The sequence below is a fragment of the Babylonia areolata genome, chromosome 29 (genome assembly GCF_041734735.1).
Source record: "Babylonia areolata isolate BAREFJ2019XMU chromosome 29, ASM4173473v1, whole genome shotgun sequence".
In the NCBI taxonomy this organism is placed as follows: domain Eukaryota; kingdom Metazoa; phylum Mollusca; class Gastropoda; order Neogastropoda; family Buccinidae; genus Babylonia; species Babylonia areolata.
This window is the reverse complement of record NC_134904.1, coordinates 26,560,765-26,568,264: the sequence shown is the minus strand read 5'-3', so window position 1 is coordinate 26,568,264 and position 7,500 is coordinate 26,560,765. Positions and strand designations below refer to the sequence as shown.

At 44.8% G+C, this 7,500-nt stretch overlaps 1 protein-coding gene across 3 annotated transcripts in view; it reads right to left on the bottom strand.

The window, feature by feature from the left end:
• Positions 1–1,888, bottom strand: part of LOC143302182 (glucose dehydrogenase [FAD, quinone]-like) — a 36,302-nt gene extending 34,414 nt beyond the window's left edge. For all 3 annotated transcript variants that reach the window (XM_076616730.1, XM_076616728.1, XM_076616729.1), the window contains exon 1: positions 1,731–1,888. The gene's annotated coding sequence lies outside the window, so the exon portion shown is untranslated. The remainder of the gene's footprint in view (positions 1–1,730) is intronic.
• Positions 1,889–7,500: the final 5,612 nt, after the last annotated feature.

Sequence of the window (7,500 nt, the reverse complement as noted above, 5' to 3'; positions counted from 1 at the left end):
GTTGGGCTTAGTGTATTGCCCTGTTGTACACCCTTCTGTACAGTTATTTCTGTGCTGAGACCTCCGTATGAATTTATTTGAATTTTGGAATTATCATACATGTCTTTAATTATATCAAAGCATTTTCCAGTTATGCCCATTCTCTTCAACTTTAGGAACAGGGCATCGTGCCAAACATTATCAAAGGCTTTTTCAAAATCTACAAAACAACCGTATAATCTACCATTTTTTACTTTCATTACTTCATTAATGATCTTTTTTAGAATGAAGATTTGATCAGTTGTTCTGTAGTGTTTCCGAAATCCAATTTGTTCCTTTGTTAGGCGTTCACCTTGTTCTAGGTACTCAGTTATTCGATTATTTAATATTGTGCAGAATACTTTTCCCAAGGTATTGGTTAATGTTATTCCCCGATAATTATTTGGATCTCCCGGGTTCCCATTTTTATACAATGGAATGTTTAAACCATTTTTCCAACATTCTGGATATATACCTTGAGTGAAAATAATGTTAAACATTTTTTGAATGATATTGATAGTTATTGGAAGACTTGTTTTGACCATTTCGTTTGTAATGCCGTCCAATCCTGGTGATTTATTATTTTTTTGATGCTTGCACGCTTTCTTGATTTCTCTGTTTGATATTGTTAAGTTGATATTTGAAAGCAGACTCTCATCTGTTAGACTGTTTTTAAGTTCGTTTCTGATTTTTTGCCTTTGTTTTTCTTCTACATTCACCTCTTTGCCAATGAGCTTTTCCAGATGTGAAATCCATATGGATGTATTCAACTGATATTTGCGTGTGGCATTCTCGCCTGCAGTTTGTAAACTTTTTAATGTTTTCCAAGCAGTGTTTGGATCTTTATAAAGGACGTCGCTGATTTTATTCGCAAGATCGTTTGTGTACATTCTTTTCTTTCGTCTTAACAGTCTGTTATAGATCTTACGTTTGGAAAAATATTTTTTGCATAGGGATTTATTATATGGATGCCTGTTTATGGCATTCAGTATCGATCTAAGATCTTTCCTGTGTTCATAACATTCACAATCAAACCATTTTTTAATGTTTTTTCTTTTGCCCTTACGAACGTTTGTTTTCTTCCTAAGACTTACATTAGCCGCAAATTTCATCATTTGTGAAAAATCATTAATAGTATTGTTTAGTGCTAGTTTAGAAATCCCGGTATCATTTTCAATATACGTATCTAATCTTTGTTCTATTTGAACAAGTTGGGTTTTTATCCATGGCATGTTGAAAGCTCTTAAATATTTCTCGTCTGAGAAGGCATCCCATAAGTATCGGTGTGTGTGTTTCGGTATTTGTGACGTCCCTGCTTGTGTGTGTGTGTGTGTGTGTGTGTGTGTGTGTGTGTGTGCGTGTGTGTGTGTGTGTGTGTGTGTGCATGTGTGTGTGCATGCGTGTGTATTTGGTGTTTGTTAGTGCGTTGAGTGTGTGTGTGTGTGTGTGTGTGTGTGTGTTTCGGTATTTGTGATGTCCCTGCTTGTGTGTGTGTGTGTGTGTGTGTGTGTGTGTGTGGGTGTGTGGGTGGGTGTGTGTGTGTAAGTGAGTGATTCCCAACATATACATCGTAGAGACTGAAAGACAGTTTGTCTGCAGTGCATGCTGGAACACGAGATACATCATTCATGACTGACCTGCACTGTGCCGTGAAAGCACTACCAACACAGCAAAACATGACACATCCCACGTGATTTCAACAGAGTACTGACCTTTGGGGAAATGGGTGAGTATAGTTGGAGGTTGTCAAAACAACAGAGCACAAAGATCCACCAGTTTGTGTCAGTAGACCGCACTTGTCAATCCCAACGACCCACAGAACCTTGCCTTGCGCTGTGAAACCAGTCGGCGGAGCGGTGTATCATTTGTAATCTCTGAGTGGAGCAAAAACTGCGTCACAGTGACATAGTGACTCTGTTCACCGCTAAATTGTCGCCTCCGCTGAGTTGTCGTCAGCGACAATATGTCGGGGCTCAGTTAATCGCTGAGTTGCGGTTTCGTTGTAAACGCCAAATCGTCGCCGTTTGTTTTCCTCTGTGTTGATGATGTCAAAAACGAAAAGAAGTAAAGGATGAACAAGAAAGCAAGTAATGAAGAAGCATGCAACTGAACGAAAGAGAGAAAAAAAAGAAAGAGAGAAAGCAATGAAATAATAAATTGAGGAAGGAAGTGAGGAAAGAAAGAAGTAACAAATAAAGGGAATATAAGCAATAAAAGAAAAAAGTTAAAACGAAATGAGCCGAAGAAAAAAATGAACAAATCAACGAAAGAAAGAATGAAAAATGAAAGAAACTGAAAAGATGAACATATGTTTGTGAGTTTTTGTACATAAGCTTAGCGGATTCAGCACTGGGTCTATCTTCCGCCAAGTATTCTCTCAGCCAGGTCAAAGTTCAACCACGGTCTATATTCCCCATGTCTGTGTTCCCCCGGGTCTACGTTACCCCAGGTCTGTAACCACTGCTGACCACTATATCTGAAGCAATATAAGTTTTTTTTCACCAGTGAACCACTGTTGACCACTATATCTGAAGCAATATAAGTACTTTTTCACCAGTGAACCACTGCTGACCACTGTATCTGAAGCAATGTAAGTACTTTTTCACCAGTGAATCACTGCTGACCACTATATCTGAAGCAATGTAAGTACTTTTTCACCAGTGAACCACTGCTGACCACTGTATCTGAAGCAATGTAAGTACTTTTTCACCAGTGAATCACTGCTGACCACTGTATCTGAAGCAATGTAAGTACTTTTTCACCAGTGAACCACTGCTGACCACCACTGACCACCGATGATCACTGACCACTACTGACCACCACTGACCACAACGAACCACTACTGATCACTAACCACCGATGATCACTGATCACCAATGACCACTACTGACCGCTGACCGACCAAGGTCGATCACTGCTCACCACTTACAACTGCTGGCTATTTACCACTGCTGACCACAGCTGACCACAACGAACCACTGACCACCGATGATCACTGACCACTACTGACCACAACGAACCACTTCTGACCACTACTGACCGCAACGAACCACTACTGACCACTAACCACCGATGATCACTGACCACTACTGACCACCAACAACCACTGACCACTACTGATCGCTGACCGACCACTGACCACGGCTGAACACTGATGGCCACTGACAACTGCTGGCTATTTACCACTGCTGACCACAACTGACCACAGACCACTACTGACCAGTTATGACCACTGACCACTGATTTTTACTGGCCACTACTAACCACTGATGTTTGCTGGCAACCACTGACCACTACTGATCACTGTTCACTGTTAACCACTACTGACCACTGCTGAAACTACTGACCTCTGGTCACTGTTGACCACTACTGACCCCTGGTCACTGTTAACCACTACTGACCACTGGTAACTGTTAACCACTACTGGCCACTGCTGAAACAACTGACAACTGGTCACCGCTGACCACTACTGACCAATGACTACTACTGGTCGCTGACCACCGCTAACTATTACTGACCGCCACTGACAACTATCAACCACTTCCACCCATTGACCACTTCCGACCGCTGACCACTACTGACCACCAAAACCAACTACTAACCACTACTGACAACGGTCCTTTGCTGACGACCAACCACATCTGATTGCTGACCACTACTTACCTTCAATGACCACTACTGACCATAAAATGGCCGCTGACCACTACAGACCACCGACCAAAACTGACCACTTCTGATGATCACTGACCGCTGACCAAAGACCACGAATCACCACTGACCACTGACCACACCTGACCACTTCTGATCACTAACCACCACTGACCACAACTAACCACTGGCCACTACTGATCACTGCTGACCACCACTCATTACTGACCATGGCTGACCTAGGAGAACATGGATCTGGAGGAATATAGACCTTGGAGAACATAGACCTGGCGGGATATAGACCTTGGAGAACACAGATCTTGGGGAATATAGACCTTGGAGAACAAACCTGGGGGGATATAGACCTTGGAGATCATAGACCTGGGGGATATAGACCTGTGGGGACATAGACATGCTCCTGAGCGAGCTAAAAACGCAAACACACAGATTACCTTCAACCCCGCCCAGAAGCAAAACAAACTGTCATGAAATGCCAGTGAAGGAAATAACGACGGTAAATCAGCGGCTACTTAGTAAACGCCGGCAACAATTCAGCGGAGGTGACAATTCAGCAGTGAACACCCTCCCCCCCTCACCCTGTTTTATGACAAGAAGTTTGAAAAGAGACTGCGTTTTTGTTTTTCTTCTTGTAACTATTACTTTTTTCAGTTATATAATTCACATCCGTCTGTCTCTTTTGTAAAGGACTATCAAGCATAACATTTGTGTAACACAAGACGGTGTACCCAGTCAATGTTCCATCAAATTACATTTTTGACATTTTTTGGGGGTCCCTATTTCCCCAGATCTTTGTTTCCCGTGGTATATTTCTCAAGGTGTATGTTTCCCGTGGTCTGTTTCTCAAGGTATATGTTCCCCGTTGTTGTCAGGTCAGGGGCATAGCCCTTGCTACTGGTACCATGTAACCCAGTACTACCTGCCGCATGTAAAGTCTCCCAACGACGGACCAGGCGGAAGATGAAACCTTTCCCAACGGCTGTGAAGGCGGAAGAGGATAACCAAAGGGCACCGGGAGCTCTTATCCTTGGCTGGAAGTCCTAGGAGACGGAACTCCGAAGAAAAAACCTGTACCGGGGCATCTACATTCAGTTTCGCACAGATGGCAAACTTTTCAACTTGCGGCGACTCCACGCCAGGTCCAGGGTGTTTGAGGCACTGTTGAGAGAGTTCCTCTTCGCTGATGACTGCGCGCTTGCTGCACACACCCATGAGGACATGCAGTTCATTATGGATAGGTTCTCAACCTCCTGCAGGCGCTTTGGGCTCACCATCAGCCTCAGGAAGACTGAGTCCATGTACCAACCAGCTAGCTCACAGAACGCCAGTGCCTCCACCCCCCACCTGTTATCAAGATCGATGACACAGAGATCAAGTGAGTCGACAAGTTTTGCTACCTGGGCAGCACCATATGCAGCAACGGAGCCCTTGATGCAGAAGTGACGCTGCGCATCGCCAAGGCCAGCTCCGCCTTTGGCAGACTCAACAACAGGCGTGGAACAACAAAGGCATCAGGCTCAGCACCAAAAACAAAACCTACAGAGCTGTTGTGCTGACCACCTTGCTGTACTGCTGCGAAACATGGTCGACGTATCGCCGTCACATTCAACAACTTGAGCAGTTTCCCTCAGAGATGCCTACGAAAGGCAAGACAGGGTCTCCAACCTCCAGGTCCTAGAGAGGATCGGCCTGCCCAGCATCGAAAGCCTGCTGATCCAGTGCCAGCTACGATGGACAGGACACGTTGTCCGCATGACAGACAGCAGGGTCCCGAAGATGCTATTGTATGGCCGGTGAAGGAAGGCCGTCGCGAACTTGGAAGACCTGCAAGTGCTTCAAGGACACCTTGAAGACAAACCTCAAAGCCTGTGACTTAGACATCGCTTCCTGGGAAACTGATGCCCTTGACCGTTCTCGCTGGAGGATGCTGTGCTCTAGTGGCATAAAGACGTTTGAAAACAAGAGAACGCTGGCCATTAAGGAGAAGCGTGAGCGAAGGAAGCAGGGCTCAACTTCTGGAGAAGTTTTCCCTTGCAACACCTGTGGGAAGTGCTGCGCATCCAGAATCGGCCTTTTCTCCCATATGAGGACACACACCGACAGAGCCTGCCTGCCTACTCATCCGTTGGCCCGACGGGAGACTCCATCATGTTCCCCGTGGTCTGTTTCTGAAGGTATGTGTTTCCCGTGGTCTATTTCTGAAGGTATATGTTTCCCGTGGTCTGTTTCTGAAGGTATGTGTTCCCCGTGGTCTGTTTCTGAAGGTATGTGTTCCCCGTGGTCTGTTTCTCAAGGTATGCGTTCCCCGTGGTCTGTTTCTGAAGGTATATGTTCCCCGTGGTCTGTTTCTGAAGGTATATGTTCCCCGTGGTCTGTTTCTGAAGGTGTATGTTCCCCGTGGTCTGTTTCTGAAGGTATGTGTTCCCCGTGGTCTGTTTCTCAAGGTATGTGTTCCCCGTGGTCTGTTTCTCAAGGTATGTGTTCCCCGTGGTCTGTTTCTCAAGGTATATGTTCCCTGTGGTCTGTTTCTCAAGGTATGTGTTCCCCGTGGTCTGTTTCTGAAGGTATGTGTTCCCCGTGGTCTGTTTCTCAAGGTATGTGTTCCCCGTGGTCTGTGCCCACTGCTGACCACCATTGATGACAGTTACAGTTTCTCAAGGAAGTATCACTGCATTCGGACAAATCCATATACGCTGCACATCTGCACTTTGTCAGTCCCAGAGTGCATGCATATATATTTGTGTACCGATCAGGTTCCATCCGGTTCCCAAACGAACTGTGAGTCAGGATAAACGAACATGGTTTGAGTTTGCAGTTTCTGCAGTTTCACTTTCTCAAGGAGGCATCACTGCGTTCGGACAAATCCATACACGCTACACCACATCTGTTGAGCAGATGCCTGACCAGCAGCATAACCCAACGCGCTTAGTCAGGCCTTGAGTGCATGCTTACATATTTGTGTACCTATGAAAGGGGATTTCATTTTACGTAATTTCGCCAGAGGACAACACTCTCGTTGCCATGGGTTCTTTTTCAGTGCGCCAAGTGCGTGCTGCACACGGGACCTCGGTTTATCGTCTCATCCGAAAGACTAGACGCTCAGTTTGATTTTCCAGTCAAACTTAGGAGAAAGGGCGAGAGCGGGATTCGAACCCACACCCTCACGGACTCTGTGTATTGGCAGCTGAGCGTCTTAACCATTCTGCCACCTTCCTCCCCTGGTTTGAATATTGAACAAGAAGATTCACAAACATTCCGAGAGAGAAAAAAAAAGGTTAGGTAATATGTGTGATACTATCGAAGATGGATTTATTTCCTGGATACGCATATTTTGTTTCGTAACTTGCGAAACAATCTAATTACAACTGTACAACAATCTTCTCAACTTTTGCATGTGATCAGTCGAGAGATACAGGACAATAGTTTGTAATCAAGCGACTTACTGCGATGATTGTCAAAAAGCACTTGTCAAATACGTATTTGAGTGTGTGCGTCTTAAATGATCATTTCTTTGTTCCTTCTGTTCTTTTGTTGTGCCTATTAATTATTCTGGATATCATTACAATCATTGAAGTCGGGTCGAGTCACATACACACACACACACACACACGCACGCACGACGCACGCACGCACACACACACACACACGCGCGCGCACGCGCGCGCATACATTCTATTTTGAAATAGGTATAGGTATTTTAAATGGTACATTATATGGTTGTTTCGGGGATTTAGAAAAAAGCCTGTGATAATGTTTGGCATGAAGCCATATTCCTAGAGGAGAACAAAATCGGCAAAACTGGAAAATATTTTGGTA